This window comes from Emys orbicularis, chromosome 3, assembly GCF_028017835.1.
Source record: "Emys orbicularis isolate rEmyOrb1 chromosome 3, rEmyOrb1.hap1, whole genome shotgun sequence".
Taxonomy (NCBI): Eukaryota; Metazoa; Chordata; order Testudines; family Emydidae; genus Emys; species Emys orbicularis.
In genome coordinates, this window is record NC_088685.1 from 57,500,428 (window position 1) to 57,521,269 (window position 20,842).

A 20,842-nucleotide genomic window follows, 5' to 3' on the forward strand; every position below is an offset into this window, starting at 1 on the left:
CTTCTGTCATCAGAGACTACGATGAATGCCTGCTTTCCCTGGAAACATTATGCTTTCTAAAGTCAATCATGTCTGTTTTTAAAATTATCTTTATTAAGTCCCTTCACCCCCTCTTTTTTTAAAGTATAAAGGGAAATATTCCAACAAAACTCAATGCCTCCCAATGCAGTCCAGCATGAATAATGAGTCCCTGATGCACTAGCATAATGAGGCTTTACTGCAGATCTGTAAGCATCTGCTTGCCAACACATTACTATCCTTGGAATAGCTTCCAAGTTACAAGCCTATCACTCATTCCACCTTCCACCTTATTTAACAGAAGCAAACAAAATCTTAAAGGAACAATTTTATCAGGCTGAAATGTTATGAAAGTTAATTACTAGTAACAAGAGAAGCAAGGGTATGCTTTCTTAGAGGACAGCAAAAAGGTAGAAAATGGGAAGCAAGGAAAACAACGACAATATTAATTTTGCAATATCTCCACATCTCCACTCCATAGTAGATATATATTTGTAAAAAAAAGAAAAATGCCACGTGCTGATTTTCTTTCCCTCCATGCTACGTGTGCACTAAAGGTTAATTCCCTCTTAGCGCGACATCAGACAAGTGGCAATTACTCACATAACAGGAATTTCACATATGCACACTCATTCTGCGTTTTGTGACCTTTAGGACCTCAGTATATTTTCCCATGCATCTAGGGAGTCAAGAGATGGTAGACACAGTGCTACTGTCTAACTTTTATACTTCTCAAGCCTTCTAGAAACCAGACCCAGGATTTTTTTTTGTATTTATTTAGATGTGTGTGTAAGTACTCACCCACTTTTACAACAGCTAAAAAGACAGTAAGTGGAATTAATGCCTACACTGAGCCATTGGTAAAAAGCAGGGCACAGAACTTTTTCCTTGATACAATGCTAGCAGCTGAGCATACAGTCGCTCCCTGACTTATGCAAACGTATACCCGACCATTACGCACAAAAAAAAAAAAAAAAAATCCTATTTCTAGCTTATGGAACTTTTCCCGGAAGTGCGGATTTGCGCAAGTCGGGTTTGCGTAACCCAGGGGGCGTCTGTACTCAGAACTCACTGACATATAAAAATAGATAAACTCATGGTGCAAAAAGAGAGCAAAGAAATAGTTGTGAAGACTGCGCAAGGAGTTTATAGAGTTCTAAACCTGCCCCGACCTAACTTTACTGAACAAATTGTCCTAAATAGGACCAAATGCTATGTTTATTGATGATACTTTTAACCAACAGTGTTTGAAAAAGTAAAGTGAAGTCTAACTGGTAGGATTATATCTACCAAGTTGTCTCTATTCTCTACCAAGGAAGCCATTGAATCACATCCATACTAGACTTACAAGTTTCCCACTATTGCTACCTCTGATGGAGCTCCACTACTAATAGAGACTATCCGCTGGTATTTTAATCATGTTGTCTTACTTTGCTCAGACTTTAATTAGATGGAACGATGGTTGCAGTAGGAAGAGGACCTGAAAAAAAAGCCTTTGTATCAGAAGTCTAGTATGAGACCTGGGCTAAAGTAGTGGTCAAAGCTTTGCTGATATAAAGCAAAGTCAGGTTGTGAGCAAAAGGCAGGCCCTGCTCACAGAATCTGTTAAGAACTGGGCTGATATTGCAAAAACACACATTTCTAAGAGGTGCTAGGCACAGAACACTCACGCAAACACATGCCAGAAGGGTGGTACCAGAACGCCTCAATACCAGCACATTCCCCAAAGGTAATGAGAACACACTGACCCCTGTGACGTTCCCCTCCGGTGTTATCTGGACCAGTTATTTGCTAGGCCACTCCAATCCTTGACTCTGTGAGCCAGCCTTACCCTGCTCTGCTGTGAGAACCCCCACTCCTGGGCTGTTCACGCATAGTCTGGCATGTAAGCTGCTCCCAGCTACTTGCAAGCGAGCCAATGACACTAGCCAATATCTCCGGTCCCAGAAACAACCCTAGGAATCTCCGTCTTGCACTGTCCAGTTATGCCCACTGGATGCTGCAAGCTTATATAAGTTCGTCAATTTAACAAACAAACTGATATGTACCAGGCTTGTTATCCCAACCTCTGACATGCTTCAAACCATACACACTGCTTCAGATAGAATAAACAAACAGATCCATTAGCTATAAAGATTGACTTATAATCACTTAAATTGAAGTATAACAAGTCAGATTTGGTCAAATGAAATAAAAGCAACACGCATTCTAAACTGATCTTAACACTTTCAATGTCCTTACACACTTAGATGTTTCTCACCACAGGCTGGCTGGTTACTTTTCAGTCAGGCTCTCCCCTTTGCTCAGTGTTGCAATCACTTGGTGGTGGTGGTGGTGGTGTTTGTAGACGTAGGTGGAAGAGAGCGAGCATGTCTCTCTCTTTTATCATGCCCTTTCTTTCCTCTTGGCTTGGCCCCTCCCCTGCCTTTCAGAGTCAGGTGAGCATTACCTCATTGCAGTCCCAAACTAACCAAAGTGACTCCCTCGAGGGTCTAACAGATTCTTTTGTCGCTGCCTAAGCCAGTGTCCATTGTTCCTGTGAGGCTGGGCTGGGTTTGTCCCATCCATGCCCTGACGAGGGGTGAACTGCCTCTCTGTTCTTCCAGAGTTTTTGCATGGGCTTGCTTTAAGCCATGATACATTTTCAGCCTCATAACTATATACATGAAATTATAACCTATAACCTTACTATAACATCACTGTAACAATTACTATAACATGACTATAACAACCATGCTCAGTGCATTATGAGCCTTCCGAAGACATCCAACAAAAACTTTGCATTGGATACCACACAATCATTTTATAAAGATGAACATGGGGCTGAAAGATGTTCCCCTGAGGTACAAAGTGCCACACCCCTCCTAAAGATGACATCAAGATGACAGTGTGATGGATAGAGATGTTTTGATCAAACCAACATATAGAAGATAATGGACAGTAACAACCCACATCGGGGGCAGTAACTAACTACGTCATAGGGGCAATACATAACTTGTTTGTATTGGTGTATAAAATGGAACCTCAGAGAGAGTGTCTTTGGCCAACTGAGGGGGGAATGGAAAGTCCCACCATTCAATGAGCTGCATCCATTGTCATGGGCATACATGTCTTAGCATCCTCATAGAGTCTGCCAGGTACTATTACTGTGCTTTGTCGAGAATAAACCTGGTTGGGCGCCTTCGTACCTTAATGGATCTTGTGGTCATTGGGTGGTTCGCTCGAGGTCTGCTGTGCCAGCTACCTACACAGAGCTGGGATGGCATACAGAGGGAACACACGCAGTCAAACATCTAACAACAGTGGTTAAAACATGGAATATTTCCTGGCATCCTGGAAATACCAGGATTTCCACTGCTGCCAGAGCTGATAGGGAAATAAGAAAAGAGTCTAGAAAGAGGAATCAAGTTCACATTTATCAAAGCTTCTATGGAGCTACATCTGGAAAAGAAAGTGACAATGTTGATGGGCTCAAGTTTTTCAGTTATGCCTTAATAAATATAGATTACTTATAAAATATGATTTGTTTTAATTAAAGATTATGCAAAGCTAAGGATTATACTCTAAATTCCTTTCATTCAGTAGACTCAAAATGCAAGTGGGGAAGCTTATGGAATGAATTCTAGATTACAATGTTTAAAATAACTGTCAACCAATTTCTTGTCTACACTATAGCTTACACCAGTGTTATCAATGTTGCTGCCACAGTGGAAAATTTTAAGCAAAAAAGTTTAATGTAGACAAGTCAGTGCAACAGAGAAGGTTTTGGCTGAAAGAAAAAAAGAGGAAGTGGAGGTGAGAACTTTATTGATCCTGGATACTGTTAGTCTATTAGCCTCCAAAGAAAAAATCTAAATGGCCTGAGAAAACCAGTGCCTTTGCTGGACCTCTAGGATATTGAGATAGAACAAGTTAAAGTCAGAATATGAAGCCCTGGAAAGTGACAAAATCCTTTTTGGAACCAGAAATCTGCAAAATCATTGTAGGGTCAGCAGATCAGGCTTACCCTTTTTTTAAGCTGGGTCTTTCCTATTTCTTAGCTCTCTTTTCTTCTCCCCCACTTCTTGTAGTTCTCCTTGCTCATCCTATTTTAATCCCATTGAGGCGATACTAGATGGAAAGAAGAGACTACATTCAGAAAGCAAGAGCAAGGATGTATTCTTCCAGCATAAGCAGCAGAGAACACTGGAGGTGAGTAGGTAGCAGGTGAGGTCTGATTATACGTATCTCCAGGTTTTCATTATTCTTTACCTCCTTGCTTTATGCTAGATGACACTATCCTACTGCACTACAGGCTGACTCCAGTAGGATGGCAGAAGACGAGGATGCTTGAGTTATCAGAATGGCTGGGCTCCACTTAAGAAGTGTCCTTAATTTCTGTATCAGCCAAACTGAAATGGATGTGTGGTCGGGCGGCTGCCCCATCCCCATGAGAGAGAGGGCTAGAATAGGCCAGAGCGGCTGCGCAAGCCGGCAGCCAGTTAGAGAAGGGCCTACTGAGAGCCAGTCAAGGCCGAGATTAGAGCCAGCCAATCAGGGCTAGGCTAGGCCCTATATAAAGGCTGCCTAGGAGAGGAGCAGGCAGTCTCTCCCAGGCCTTCAAAGGGTGAAGGTCTGTCTCCTGCGCGAGGAGACAAGCACCTGGGACAGCGCAGTGCTGGGCAGGCTAGGGGGAGTCGAAGGGAACTCCAGCCCGCTACCTGCCAGGCTGCAGACCCCAAGGGAAGGGCCTAGCCGGTGCAAAGGGACCGAAGGGAAGGGGCCCAGGGAGAGAGACGCACAAGGGGAGAGAGTGAGGGCAGGAAGGCTGCCACCAAAGGGTCCCTGGGTCAGGACCCAGTGTAGAGGGCGGGCCTGGGTCCCCCCCCTTTCCCCTTGCACGGAAACTCAGCCATTGGACGTGGCAGTAGCGGACTGCACCAGACCCCTGACACAAAGGGTTAGACTTTGGGGGGTGGTTGGGGTGCAGAGAAAGACAGCTGTTAACCCTCCCCCGGAAGGGGGTGAGGATGGACTAGGGGGCACTGCTGGAGGGCAGTGGCCTGAAGGAGGACACTGTCAAGCGGGAGCAACGCGGGTCCGGACACCACCAGCAGAGGGCGCTCCCCATGGACTGAGCTAATTCCCAGATCAACCAGTGGGAGGTGATGCAGTGGTGAGTCCCAACCGCGTCACAGGATGTCTCAGAAACTGTATGATTTTTTTTTTCAGAATTGCATTCCAGACTCTAATATGGAAAATGACAAAGCAGCCAGGAACGAGAAGGTAGGAAGAAATCAACAGAAGTCTTACAGTAGAGAAAGAGTCCAAAAATTCTATTTCAAGAAAGACTGGCTCCTGCCAATACAGTATCATAAGTTTTTAAAAACCTGTCTACACTGATGCCAGACAATTTACAGAGAATTATTTCTACTTTATAATTGTTTCAGTAAAAACCTCAAAACTGACTTGCCAGAATCAAGTAAGCATATTCGAACTGCTTACTTCCCTAGATTTTCAAGTTTATTGTTGAAATTAAGACATTTTTCCAATTAACCCATTTCCCCCTCCCTCTCCATTTGTACTGGTTAAGCAGAACAAGCACCTGAGCTATTCCAGAAACAAATGCCTGGATAAGTAGAAATAGAGCTATGATGAGGGAATCAGCAACACCTGCATAACTATCAGGACTGTCTACAGTGGTTCTCAAACTTTTGTATTGGTGACCCCTTTCACACAGCAAGCCTCTGAGTGTGACCCCCCCCCCCCATAAATGAAAAACACTTTTTAATGTATGTAACACCATTGTAAATGCTGGAGGCAAAGCAGGGTTTGGGATGGAGGCTGACAGCTAGCGACCCCTCATGTAGTAACTTCGTGACCCCGAGGGGTCCCGACCCCCAGTTTGAGAACCCATGGTCTAGGAAATGTTGTAAGCATCTTGGCCCCATGATATTAGAGAGAAAATGTTGGTCCAATCTGTTACTGGACCAACTTCTGGTGAAAAAGACCGGCTGTTGAACTTCCTGTGGCTGCCCCAAGGATTGAAGCCATGAGCATCATCTCATGATCCAGCAGAAGCCATCATTCTGGCTGCCTGGAGAGAGGCTCTGGATATGTTCTTTTCTTCCTCTAAAAGAAAAGAAAACTCTTGCCTGGAGTGCTGAGGCAGCGAGTCTTTACATTTTGCCATAGAGTCTCACATAGTGTAGGTGTACCTCCCAAGCAGAGCGTGTTGGTTAGCGATATGGAGCTGTAATCTGCTGGTTGAATAATTTTTTTCTACCAAACAAGTCCATCTTCGAGTCTCTGTTTGGAGGTAGCGCTTGACTGGCCTTGTCTGTCCCTCTCATTAGAGAGTGAGAATGTAAAAATTCATACCCCTTGGCAGGCACGTAGTATTTCTTTTCTGTCCTCTTCAAAGTAGGAGGGAGAGAAAATGGGTCTGCCACACGGCTCTGACCAGACCCATAACAGCCTCGTTGATGGGTATGGCCACTTTAGATGGGACTGCCACAGCCAAAATGTCAATGAGGCTATGACTTCCATTAGGATACCCCTCTGTCTAGCCTCCCTGTCTTTCTTCGCACAAGGCTTGAAGTCCCGACAGATTTGACAGCGCTCTCATATGTGAGCCTCTACCAAACACTTTGGACTGTGGGTCTCTCACTGGCATAGGCTTGCCACAGGAGGTACAAAGTTTGAAGCCTGGGAACCAGGGTATTTCTGGCTCCAGGACGAAGGGAGGCCCTCTATGATAAGCAAGGGGGACTAACTATCTACACTAATATTATTTAGACTATTTACACTACAGCTAAACTAAGACTGGTAACTAAGCTGAAGAGAAAAAAAATCACTGAATAATGCCTTGCCAAAGCAAGAGGAATTGTTTCAACCACCATCACGGGGAGTAAGAAGGAACTGAGAGTTTGGGGCTGGCACTGCCCCTTATACCAGCACATAAGTGTGCGGCACTAGAGCCGGGCCAACGGACGCGACTGAGGGAAAATTTTCCAGCAACTGTGTATGCGGCTTGTGCATTCCTCATGTGGAAGGGACATGAGCAAGCACGCGTAGTAGTAGTAGTAGTAGTAGTAGTAGTAACTGGTTGTCTATTCTTTATCAAATCTTTGTAGAGAGCTTTGATGGAGCCCAAAATGGAAATATTGGAGCCACAGCTCTTTCATTTTAGCCAAAACATCTTTCTAGTGAGAGCACACAAATACAATGATAGGCATGTCCAATACTATTCTAGGATTTCCAGAGTGAGAAAAATTTGGGAGCCAGGTAGAGACATCTCAGAACTAAATACAGCGATGTAACTTAATAAAACTGAAAGGTTGCGATGAGGGAGTGTAAAGAAAGACCATGCCTTCCTGGATCTTAAATACCAGGCACAGGACTATATAAGAAGTAACTATGGCAGTTCCTTGTCATGTGATTTATGACTACAGTGTGACATTAGTCTCTGGTGACAGTGGCTGAGGACTAAGATTTATTTTCTCAGTGGTCTAAATTCCTAGAAACTGCTAATGATGTAATTAGCTGCCAACAATCTACGCTTGTATGGGAAAACAACTAATGAGAACACAATACAATATTGAGTTTTCTAACTATGGCTGAGAAAGAAGCTGGCAGATGAAAAATATTTAGTGAGACCCCCATCCCATAAATAAGGATACATTCTATATATACTTTAGTGCAGGATGTCAAATAATTTATGTGCTTTTTCCTGGACACAGAAGAGTGGCACTTCCACCTCCCATATCAAGTCAATGAAATTCCTTTGTACCGCCACCAGAGGGAGGCAGAGATACAGAACTAGGAGGAAAGAGAATGTAGCTGCTCCCTCCCCCACTTCCTCCCATCAGTCAGAGAATCTTTAAATCAGACAGCTCAGTGAGAACCTTCAGCAGATGGCAAAAATTAATCAGGAATTTCCTCTGCTTAAGATTTCAAAGCAGCAAACTAACATCAAATGGAATGTAACTACATTTCCTTCAACTTAATTTTTTACCACAAACTAGGGTGACCAGACAGCAAAAATCGGGACGGGGGTGGGGGGGGTAATAGGAGCCTATATAAGAAAGAGACCCAAAAATCAGGACTGTCCCTATAAAATCGGGACATCAGGTCACCCTACCACAAATTGAAAGTTAGTCGCACCATTCCCTACTGGTGGTTCAGAAATAACTGAAAGGAAATAAAGTGTCTTCAGATATCATCAAACATATTAGTAAGAGAAGTATCAAATATTCTCTCTACATGCATTTTCCGAACATAAAAGTGTTAAGCTGCCCTGGTGTTACCTAGGTTGCCTACTGGGAAAAGTCCTGGAATAACCTTAGAACTTATGCTTCCACAGAAATAAAGGAATTGATATTTAGGAGGATGCCTCATGTATCAGTTTTACAGCATTCTCTGGAATGTGATTCACAGAGTGGCACTGACAGCTGCCTCCATGCTGCACAAAATATGCATCGTACAAGCCGAGTAGTTTGAGTGTTTCAGTTGCTTTTTTCTTTTTGCACATAATCAGGCCACTTTCTCCAGTTTGTTTCTAGCTGTCTGTTACTCTTCAGTTTCCGACCCAAAGCTGGGGTCTTGCAAACGTCCCCAAAATAGCTCTGCAATCTTTTTTTGTTGCGTGATATATTATATATGTATGTGTGTGATTTTATATATATATATATATATATATATATATATATATATATATATATATATATATATATATATATATATATATATAAAATCACACACATACATACACACAAAATTTCATGCGCCAGACTAAATCAGCTCCTAAGGCTGTTCGTGCAGTTTATAAGCCAAACTCTGCTGCTGCTTCTCTCGTTACACCAGCCAAATTCATCTGCTATTCAAAGCTTTTACAATCCATATAGTTTCCATGATTTCAAATACCAGTTGCCTTTCCCACCAGCTGCTAACTAATTCCAACAGTTACGCTGACATGCAAACCGTTGCTCCTTTGGTTTCTTAGTGATGATATAGAATTTTAGAACCTGAAAGCAACTTTCACTTCACCTTTTCTATATCAGCTCAACGAAAAGATATTGGAAGACTTTGCAGAAAGCTTGCACAGCACACTATAGGTAGCGCATATTAGCGGTGTAGACTTTAAAATGTTATAGCAGTTTTAAAGATTCTACAGTTCAAAATGAATTGCTAAGTTTGAAGGCAGGGAATAGCTCTGGAACCAACAAACTTTTAAACTGGTAAAAAACTGAGTGTGCAGCACATGGTAGAAGCAATAATTTAATGTTTATATTTACCCCTTCTTCCCGACCTGCCAATAGCCTAACTCAGGTTATAGTATTCTATGTTGTACTACTGTGACAGTACTGGATATTATTTATATGTTTTATATTTAAAACTGACCCAAAGTGAGACAAAGGCTACCTTTTGTTTAATTTCAGTCTTTTTGATATAGCCTAAAATGTTTGTGATATGACACTCTAAGACAGAGACACAATGGAAACAGAATAAAGCATAGGCGACTGAACAAAGCCTGAACCCAAAGCCAACAGGAGTCTATCCATTGATGTCAGTGGGCTTTCAAATCAGGCTCTAACAGAGCAAAGTGCCATGTGGGCTGCTGAAAAGCTAGACACCTGGAAGTCCAGGGCTGCCAGGATCCTTGGAAGCCCAAGGAGTCCTAGCTCTGACAGCCCCCAGAGGAGCTGCTGAAGAATTGGTGAGTCTCAGGAGCCTGGTGGACTGCCAGGGAGCAGCAGAGCCCAGGTGCCCTGGCCACCTGTCAGGCTAGACTGCCAAGAAGCCAGGAAAGAAGGAAGCGTGTAGGAAACCTGGCAGGTTTCTGCTGGAAACTTGTTTGGTTCCCATCAAAAGTCATATTTCCATGCAATGTTTCCATTTTGATGAATCAGCAGTTTTCAATAGCAAAAAGGAAAAATTTCTGACCAGCTCCATCAGGACCGGCTCCAGGCACCAGCGCAGCAAGCTGGTGCTTGGGGCGGCCCTTGGAAGGGGGCGGCACATCCGGGTCTTCGGCGGCAGGTCCCTCAGAGGGAAGGACCGGCCGCTGAATTACCGGCAAAGAATGAAGCGGCACGGGAGAGCAGCCACCGATCGCGGCTTCCTCCCCCCCCCCCCACCATTTGCCGCTTGGGGCAGCAAAAAAGCTGGAGCCGGCCCTGAGCTCCATATTAAGATGTATGTACCTGTGATACTTCACACACACTTTGAATGCATATGAACTATATGTCCCTCAAATATACTAATCAGAACAAACTATCTACAGTTTAGAAACAAACTTTAGAAATGGCTTAGGAAAAGAAAGCTCTTCTCAGATCTATACTAACTGGAGCAACCAGGATAGCATTAAACTAAAAATGGAAGAGGAGAGTGTGAATGAGGCAAATGCAGTAAACTCATACTCAGCACATGATTAACAAGTTCAACTGACGTGGCAAAGAATGCGAAGATAAATGTTTCTATTGCCTATATATAGGAAACGAGGAATCTGGGTAACCAGCAAGAAGAACTGGAAATTCTCATTTATAAGAAATTAATAAACTGGCATTACTGAAACCTGGTGGGATCATGGAATCACTGAACCATAATGTTAGAAGGGACCGCAAAGGTCATCTTGTCTAACCCCTTGCCAAGCTGCAGGATTTGTTGTATCTAAACCATCTAAGACAGATGGCTATCCAGCCTCCTTTTGAAAACCTCCAGTGAACGAGCTTCCACTATTTCCCAAGGCTGTCTGTTCCACTGTCCTACTGTTCTTGCAGTTAGGAAGTTTTTCCTGAGATTAATCTAAATATGCTTTGCTATAGTTAGAACCCACTGCCTCTTATCCTGCCCTCTGTGGCAAGAGAGAACAACTTTTCTCAATCTTATTTATGGCAGCCTTTCGAGTATTTGAAGACCACTATCAGCTCCTCTTTTTCAAACTAAACATACCCATTTCCTTTAGCTTTTGCTCATATGGTTTGCATCCCATCTCTTTGATCATCTTTGTCACTTGCCTCTGGTTCCTTTCCAGTTTCTCTACATTCTTTCTATACATTGGTGACCAAAAATTGGACACAGTACTCCAGCTGAGGCCTAACCAGCACCAAACAGAGCGGTACTATCACCTCTCATGACTTGCATGCTGTGCCTCCTTAATGCAATCTAAAATGGCATGTGCTTTTTTTGCAACAGCATCGAAATGCTGACTCATGTTGAGGTTGTGATCCACCACAACTCCCAGATCCTTCACTCACAGATGATTTACATAAGTGGCATTACCTATTTTAGTTACTGATAACACAGAACCAGAGATTTTGAATGCACATGAATTAATGTGCTAACTAATAAAGCCAAGGAGGGGGACACTGGTTGGCATCTGTTGGGGATCACTGAATCAAACAGAACAAGATGAATTACTCCCTAAGCATTTACTTGTAATGTAGAAAGAAAAACAGTGGTGTTATGCGGGACTTCATTTTGAGAAACATACAGTACAAATTCGCAATAACGAACCCCTGAGGATCCAAGCCATTTGTTCAGTATAGCCAGGAGTTTGTTATAGCGGGATGGTCTACTGTATGTGGGAGGTCTCATTCAGCATAGTAAATTATCATTAAAATGTCAAAAAAACTCATCCTCTAAATTTTAAACAGGATATTGCACCCAACTTGAGGTAACTATTTGGGATTTCATTATGACTGAGAAAGATCAATCACTGGATTGGAATTTGATGGTTGCCTAGGGATCAGTGAACATGACCTGCTTACATTAAATATGGGCAAACAGAGGACAGTCCTAACCAGTACTATAATTCCATTATATGGACACATTATATATTGATAATATATATATGTATACACATACACCCAACGTTGAAGAAAATTACAAACAAAATTGACTGGGAGAAAAAAAATTCAGATAGAATATGAATAAAAATTGGGACTTCTTTAGACACCCAACAAGCCAGGGAACAGCTTGCAGGGCAGTAAGGAGTTTAAGTCCTTATGTCAGTCTAGCTCACTGTTAGACTGACATAGTAAAATTGTTAATACAGAAAAGGCAGAACTGTTCAATAAATATTTCTGTTCTATATTTAAAAACAGGATTATGTACTTTTACCACAGGAGGAGGCGGAAGTACTTTCCAGTTCATTAGTAACTAGAATATAAGATAGCCATACTAGGTCAGATCAGTAGTCCATCTAGCCAGTGTTCCCTCTAATTTTTTATGTCCATGTGTGGAATTAATTTTGTTATGTGCACCAATATGGAGGTAATGCGCCTCTTTCCCCCCCCCCCAGCCCTCTCTCACCGCAGCAGCTCGGGGCTGGGGAAGAGGCGCCTCTCCCTGGCGGCAGCTCCGGTGGGGCTGAGCCAGGGTGAGGGAGGGGCTCCTCTCCCGGCAGCTCCGGCGGGGGCTGAGCTAGGCCAAGGAAGGGGCGCCTCTCCCCGCTGTGGCAGGTCCGCGCTGTGGCCGGGCCGAGAGAGCAGCGCCTCTCCCCGCCGCAGCAGGTCCGCGCTGGGGGAAGAGGCATCTCTCCCTGCCGCAGCCCTGAGCCTCTGCACGGGGCTTAATAGGCAGATGCGCAGGATACTGGGCTAGATGCTAAGTTCCCTAAACTTATCAGAAGACAGGATACTGGGCTAGATGCTAAGGACTGATGCCAGGTGCTTCAGAGGGAGATTGTTAAACAGAATCTAATAAGGATAAACATTTTAAAGTCAGCAGGCCCAGATAATCTGCATTCAAGAATTCTAACAGAGTTGGCTTAGGAAATGTCTGTCCCACTGGAGTTAATTTTTAATAGAGCTTGGACTATCATGGAAATCCCAGAAGACTGAAAGAGTTGAAATATTGTGCCAATATTCAAAAAAGGGGAAGCGAGGTAACCTGGGTAACTATAAAACAGTTAAACTGACATCAATCCCAGTCAAAATAATAGAAAGCCTGATACGGGATTCAATTGATGAAGAATGGGAATATAATTAGTGTCAGGCAACATGGTTTTATGGAAAATAAAAGTCTTGTCAAACATGATTTCACTCTGTTGAGATTATGAAGTTACTTTTATTAGTCAAATGTATAGCTGTAATGTATTTAGCCTTTTGTAAGGCACCTGATTTAGTACCAAACACTCATATTAAAAAGTCAGCATGATACAATATGTTAAACGGATTAAGAACTAGCTAATTAGCAGATCTCAAGAAGTAGTTGTCAATGAAGAATAATCATAATTGAATGGGGGTGTTTTTAGCATGGTTCCACAAGTTTTGGACTCAGCCTGATGTTATTCAACATTCATCAGGGATCTAAAAGTCAATATAAAAATCACTGTTGATAAAATTTGTGGATGACAAATTGGCAGAATGGCAAATGAGGAGAAAAGGGCAGTCATACAGAGCAATTTGGATCGGTTAGTAAGCTGGATCCACAAGCAAAATGCATTTTAGCAAAGCAAAATGCAAAATCGTACATCTAGGGACAAAGAATGCAGTCCATATCTACAGAATAGGGGAATGTAAATTGGAGTGCAGTGACTGGAAAGGATCTGGGGATCATAGTGGACAAGCAGCTTAAAATGAGGTCCCAGTGTGATGCTATGCCAAAAAGGGCTAATGAGATCCTTAGATCTCATAATGGGAAGCAGAGAGCAGGAAGATGATTTTACATCTGCATATGGCATTGATGAGACTGATACTGCATGCAGTTTGTGTGTCCACATTTCAAAAATGATGTTGAAAATTAGAGAGAGTGCAGAAGAACACCACACAAATGATTCAAAGGCTGGAAAAAGTGCCAAGCTCAATCTGTTTAGTTTATCAAAAAGTATACAGATGATCTGATTACAGTGCATATGCACCTTCATGGGTAGAATGTATAGGGCACTGAAGAGCTCTTTAACCTAGTGGGAAAAGGCATAAAGAGAGAAGACTGGAAACTGAAGCCAGACAAATTCAAATTAGAAGTTAGGCACATATCTTTGACTGTGAGGGAAAATAACCATGCGAACAAAACACCAAGGGAAGTGGTAGATTCTTCATCTCTGATGTCTTGACATCAAGACTGGATGCGTTTCTGGAAGATATTATTTACTCAAACACAAATGATTGGGTACAATAAAGGGTAAGTGGGTGACATTCAATGGCCTATGACATACACGAGGTCAGACTAGGTGATCGAATGGGACCTTCTGGCCTTAAAAATCTAAGTTTCAATTGAAAGGAATCCAAAAACAACAGGAGCAGGAGTCCTCTATTCTCTTCCAAGAGATGACCTAGTTAGTTTTACAAAAAAATCCAGTACAATGAACCCTACACATTTTCTCTTTTTAAAGACCTCCATATTGGTTAAATGACAACTCTAATTCATAGATTTTAAGGCCAGAAGGGACCACTATGATCATCTAGTCTAACTCCTGGTTAACAAAGGTAACAGGACTTTCCTGAATTCATTCCTGTTTGAACTAGAACATCCTTTGGATGTTTTTTCTAATCTGGATTTAAAAATTGCCAGTGATTCAGAATGCACCACAACCATTATTCCAATGGTTAGTTACCCTCACTGTTAAAAACTGTACCTTATTTTCAGTCTGTATTTGTTTAGCTTCTGCCTCCAGCCACTGAACCTTGTTATACCTTTCTCTGCTAGACTGAAGAGTCTATTAACAAAATTGGTTCACCATGAAGGTACTGATAGACTCTGATCAAGTCACCTCTTAACCTTGAAAATAATGGTACTAAAGATGGACTTGGGTACCAGATCCTAGAGATAAGGAAGGTATTCACTGGCAAATAAATAAGTGGAATAAGTTGCAAGAGAATTGTCAACCTTCCTCATTTTCCTCAAGTCAAAACCTTTACCTTAACGAAAGCAACACTGTAAACTCCCTTTGCGTCCCCCTACACAGCCTACTGTGCTTGAAACAACCCTTTCTTCCTGTTCTTATTCTATTAAAATTCCTCCTTAGCCTTCCAATATTAATCTCCTTTCTGGCATTGTTTCCACCTGCTCTCACACCCGATATTTTCAACTGTGTTATATCTGTCCTCAGTTGGCTTATAAAATCGTTGCCGTGGGTGGGTGGGTGGGAGAGGAGGAATCTTGTTTTATGGGTTTGTGTACAGAACTGGCTCAATTTTTTCCATACTGGGACTACTTCCTCTCCCCCAAGATCCCATTCTATATAGTAATATGGCAGGATGGTCTCAACACCCTGACACTTGTTTGCAACACCTACACTAAGAACCCACGTTGTAGTCTTTCCCTGGAGAGAAGCATATCGAAAAGGTAATGCGGATCAGTGAAATATTCAGCAAGGACAGATCCATATTCAACAATGAAAATCTTTGCCTCTTCTCTGTATTCAAACACCCAATTATAGGTGCTTAACATGACAAAGTTTATAAGTGCCTACATAGGGAACAAATACTTATCAATAGGCTCTTCATTCTAGCAGAAGAAGCTATAATATTATCTAATGGCTGGAAGTTGAAGATAGACAAATTCAGACTGCAAATATGGTGAGAGTACTTAACCATTGGAACAATTTACCAAGGGCCATGGTGGATTGTCCATCATTGATAATTTTAAAATCAAGATTGGATGTTTTTCTAAAAGATACACTCTATGAACTATTTTGGTCAAGTTCTGTGGGCTGTGTTATACAGGAGGTCAGACTAAATGGTCCCAATGGTCCCATCTAGTCATGGAACCTATGAATCTAGGAAAACAAGCAACAATATAGAAAAGGATCTGGTGATGCTGAATGCTCATTTCTTCACAAAGTGGTAGAGGCCTGCATTGGTGACTGCTTTTATTAGGGTTCACAATTTTCATAGCATCATTAAGTTCCTTTCAGTGTGTGTGTCATCACCCCAAAGCTTCCTACTGAATTCGAGGTGTCCAAATGGCTTCCAGGATTCAACAGAGTGGTTTCTAGTCACAAGGCCATGGTGTTTTCCTGTCAAGTTGCAGGAAATACGAATACCAATACAACGATTCCAGTCCAACTTTTCAACAATCAGCTCTTGCTGCTAAGCTTCACAGATTTTTTTCACCTTGTCACAGGCCCTTGTCAGTGGACAGTGAAACAGGCAGTCCTCATATATCCATCCCATTCATACTGAGCAAGTGTTAAAAGTTGGGGAGAGAACACTCGCCTATACTTTCATCCAGTTACATTGAAAAGTACAGGGTGTCCCGACCGCTTCTTGAAGATCAACAACTATATAATGAGCAGACTGTCACAGGAGAGGTCAAGTTAAAGCAATTTCCTAGCAGCAGGAGATCTCAACATTACACTGATAACATTTGAGACACAGGGTACAATTAATGTTTTCTAATTATAATTAGATTTGGTGGCTTTCACTATTTGTGGTGAGACTAAGTGTGATACTTAGGCTTGGTCTACACTAAACCCCCAAATCGAACTAAGGTACGCAACTTCAGCTACGTGAATAACGTAGCTGAAGTTCGAAGTACCTTAGTTCGAACTTACCTCGGTCCACACGCGGCAGGCAGGCTCCCCCGTCGACTCCGCGGTACTCCTCTCGTCTAGCTGGAGTACCGCAGTCGACAGCGAGCACTTCCTGGTTCGACTTATCGCGTCCAGACAAGATGCGATAAGTCGAACCCAGAACTTCGATTGCCAGCCGCCGAATTAGCGGCTGGGTGTAGACATACCCTAAGAGGCATTTTACACTGACAGAATTTACATTACCAAAAAAGCAATTTGGTGAATGCACAAGCTTTTGCTTGAAGAATTCATAAAAATGGTCGCTGCCTTTTCAAATGGCTCAGAACTCTCTCGCTTTTAATGGCTTTATGCATGCTCCAGAATTCTCCGCCAGTTACTGACCATCATTCTGGTGTGTGATTAGGTCCAGGTCCACCAGACAGTAAAGTCAGGATACAAGCAGTGGGTCCAAAAAAGAGAGGTGGCTGCAACTGCCCTGCTGCCTGTCTGTGTAAAAATGCAGGAAGTATACACTAATACAATTAACTTTCCTTTGAAGGGAAAGCTGGAGAGCAAGAAGTAGCTGTAGGAAGGCACCAATAGAGCCCAAAGAGGGAAAACAAAAAAACCCCAAAAAACCAAACCCAACATCAGGAGGCTGGCTGTTCTAAAAATAAAAAATAAAAGCCAGATTCCACAGCCACTGAATCGCAGACTCTGTATGAACTTGAATGAGATGAATGTGGTAATGCATAAATCATAGCGCTATTGTATCAGGTGGTCTGCAAACTCAGACAGGCATCATTGCATTGTTTATATTCAGTTCACAATTTTGATACTACCTTCACAACTAAGGAGGACAGACACATGGATTTTTTTTAAAGGAAGGGCAAAAAAGGGAGAAAAAAAATGAAAGTGGTCATGGCCCACAGGCTGAGAACCCCTGCTAAAAAGAGCTGTTAACATGTACAGTACTGAACACTAGGGGTGTTTTTTTTAAAAGGTAAAAACTGAATCTTACAAAGAATTTAAGATTGCTTCTAATACTCCAAAATCTTACTCAAAATATCCCATTCCAAACAAATTTTTCACCATGTCCCTGAAGTATACCAGATACAAGAGTACTAGTATTAATCACTCTGCAATATGAAGGCAGGAGTACAAGTATAAGAAAGAGAATCTGTCTTGTTGCTTAGGACACTTGTTTATATTTATAAACAATTACTAAAATAATGTGATGCATATATTCTTTGGCAGGATTACTTGCCAAGGGGATGGGGTGGGGGAAGGGAGGGAAAGCAGTAGATGTGATATCTTGATTTCAGTAAGGTTTTTGACACAGTCCCACAAAATGTCTCCTAAGCAAACCAGGAAAATGTGGTCTAGATTAAATTACTATGACGTGGGTGAATATAGCGGCTGAAAAACTGTCCTCAAAAAGTAGTTATCAATGGTTTGCTGGCAAAAGTGGGATAACACACCTGGTGGGATTCTGCAGGGGTCAGTAATATTCAATATTTTCATTAACGACTTGGATAACTGAGTGGAGAGCATACTTATAAAATTTGTAGACGACAAACTCAGGGAGGAGGTCCTCCAAGCACTTTGGAGGAGAGGATCAGAATTCAAAATGACCTTGACTCATTGAAGAATTGGTCTAAGATCAACACTATAAAATCCAATAAAGGCAAATACTAGGAAGGAAAAATGAAATGCACTAATACAAAATGGGGAATAACTGGCTATGCAGTAATACTGCTGAAAAGGATCTAGGGGTTACATTGGATCACAAATTGAATACGAGCCAACAATGTGATGCAATTGCAAAAAAAGGGTAATATTCTTGGGTTTATTAGTGGCAGCGTCATAAGACAGACATGGGAGGTAATTGTTCCGCTGTACTCAGCACTGGTGAGGTCTCACTTGGAGTACTGTGTCCAGTTTTGGGTGTGATGCTTTAATTAAAAAAAGAGGTGGATAAACTGTAGAGAGTCCAGAGGAGAGCAACAAAAGTGATCAAAGATTTAGAAAACATGAGGAAAAGGTAAAAAAACAGACATGTTTAGGCATGAGAAAATAAGACTCAGGGGGGTATTTTCCTAACAGGTTTCAAATATGTTAAGGGCTGTTAGAAAGAGGACAGTGATCAACTGTCCTCTATTTCTACTGAAGATAGGGTTTAATGTGCAGCAAGCAAGATTTAGGTTAAATATAAAAAAAAATTTCTACCGATAAAGATAGTTAAACACAAGAGTAGGTTACCAAGGGAGGTTGTGGAATCCCTATCACTAACTTTTTAAGAACAGGTTAGACAAACACCTGCCAGGGATGATCTAGGTATACTTGATCCTGCCTCAGCATGAGGGAATGGTGTAAATGGTCTCTCAAGGTCTCTTCCAGCCCTACATTTCTATAATACTGTGACTGAATTATATCATGTGCACATGCTTAATACACAGTTCTGTACTGGGTAATAATGATTATGTTCCTTGCAAGGAATGGATGTAAAGCACTGCACAGGTAGAAAATCTAACAGTCCAGTGTACAGTATTTTAAAAATATTTCATATGCTGTCCCTTACATATAGATAAGGCTGCAAGTCTGTCATGGATTCTGTGACCTTCGTGACTTCTGCAGCAGCTGGTGCTGGCTCGAGCCGGGCAACCCCTGAGCCAACAGCAGCACTTTGGGTGTGTGGGAGTGGGCTCAGGGTTAGGGGCAGGGGGAGGGGGTGCTTACTTGGGGTGTGGGGCCACCCTGCAGCTCCTAGGTGGTGGAGGGGCGGGGGTCTACACGCCGCACGCTGTCCACAAGCCCTTCCCCCGCAGCTCCCAGCCAATGGGTGCTGCGGCAGCCGGCGCTTGTAGCAGGAGCTGCGGAGGAACCCCTTCCCTGGCCCCTGCCTCCACCACCTAGAAGCTGCAGGGATGAAGCCGGTAGGAAATCCCCCTCCCCCAGTATCAGCGGGGGTCCCAGGCCGCACCCCGGACTTCCCTCCCTCAGCACCAGTGGGGATCTCAGGCCACGCGCTGTGCTGCGGCCCTGCCCCTCCTCCCTCAGTACCAGCGGGGGTCCAGGGTCACCTCCCTCAGCACTGGCAGCGCACCCAGACCCTCCCTCCTGCCCGCAAGTTTTAGTCATAGCAGCTATTTTTAGTCAAAGTCATGGACAGGTCACAGGGCGTGATTTTTTTTTTTTTTATAGCTCGTGACCTGTCCATGACTGACTACAAACACCCGTGACTAAAACGTAGCCTTACCTATAGAGTATCCCCAAATACACTGTAGAGAAATCCAGTTGTAAGTTAAAGAAAACACAGGAGGTTAAGGTGAGAATGGTAGTGTCTCTCTGCTCACTGGTTTGAAAGCAGGAGGGTAAGACCCCCTAAAGGGCTGAATGCAAAGGCTATTGAAGACAACCAAACTACTCTGAATTCAATGGGCTTTGGATCAGGCCAGAATAGAGCAGAAGCAGTGAAAAAATACTTTAGATTGCCTAATAGATAATTTCCAGACGTGACATTAATATATCTATTCAATGAAATATTATTGGAGGGGAGTACGGGGGTGGGTGTCTGGGCTAGGGGAGGCCCTGCAACTGGGCTTTCAGTGGATGGGGTATGGGTATCTGGGCAAGGGGGGCCTCGCGCCTGGGCTCTGGGGGGGGAGGGGTTGTGGGTGTCTGGCCACCTGGTTGGGCTCTGGGGGGAGAGGGAGCAGAGAAACAGGAACTGGGTTGTCATAGGGGTTTCTTCAACTCTACTCCTGGGGGAATTTTTGTGTGTGTATATTGTTACAGACATACCTGCTGACAGGTATTTTGAAATAAAATTACCAAAATAATTGAAACTGACGTGATTATGTAGTGTTATTTTGACAAATAAAATTTTGCAGAATTTTAAAATATTGTGCTTATAATTTTTATTTTTTTGGTGCAGCATTCCCCTGGGAGTAATATAAATGCAGCACAGATTACCAAAAAAAAAAAAAAAAAAAAAGTATGCTAAGTGGCCAGATGTCCAAACAAAAAGATGAAGGAAAAATACATTTTGGTTAATACATTAAAACCGGGAAAGGGGAACTGGAAGGTTACTCAGTGGTAAAGGCAGATTAAGGGTATACTGCACCCTAGAACGCAGCAGTAAGAAGTTATCTGAGAAAGTACAAGTGGACTGAGAAATGATACTTTAATTTACTACTGTATTTAAAAAAAATGCAAGTACATATTCTGTCATAAAGCTCCTCTATCATACAGCTGCTTCAAATATCTCCTAACTCTACTGAAGCTTATTATAAATAAATGTTTCCTTTTATAACACACTAAGGTACTGCGATGTACAAAATCCTTGGCTGTTTTACAGACAATTATTTTAATAAACTGTATGTA

The 20,842-nt window shown here is 42.5% G+C and overlaps 1 protein-coding gene across 2 annotated transcripts in view; it reads right to left on the bottom strand.

Moving 5' to 3' along the window:
• The window catches only part of LMBRD1 (LMBR1 domain containing 1), a 258,648-nt gene that overhangs the window by 24,038 nt on the left and 213,768 nt on the right, over positions 1 to 20,842 (bottom strand). The window lies entirely within an intron of this gene.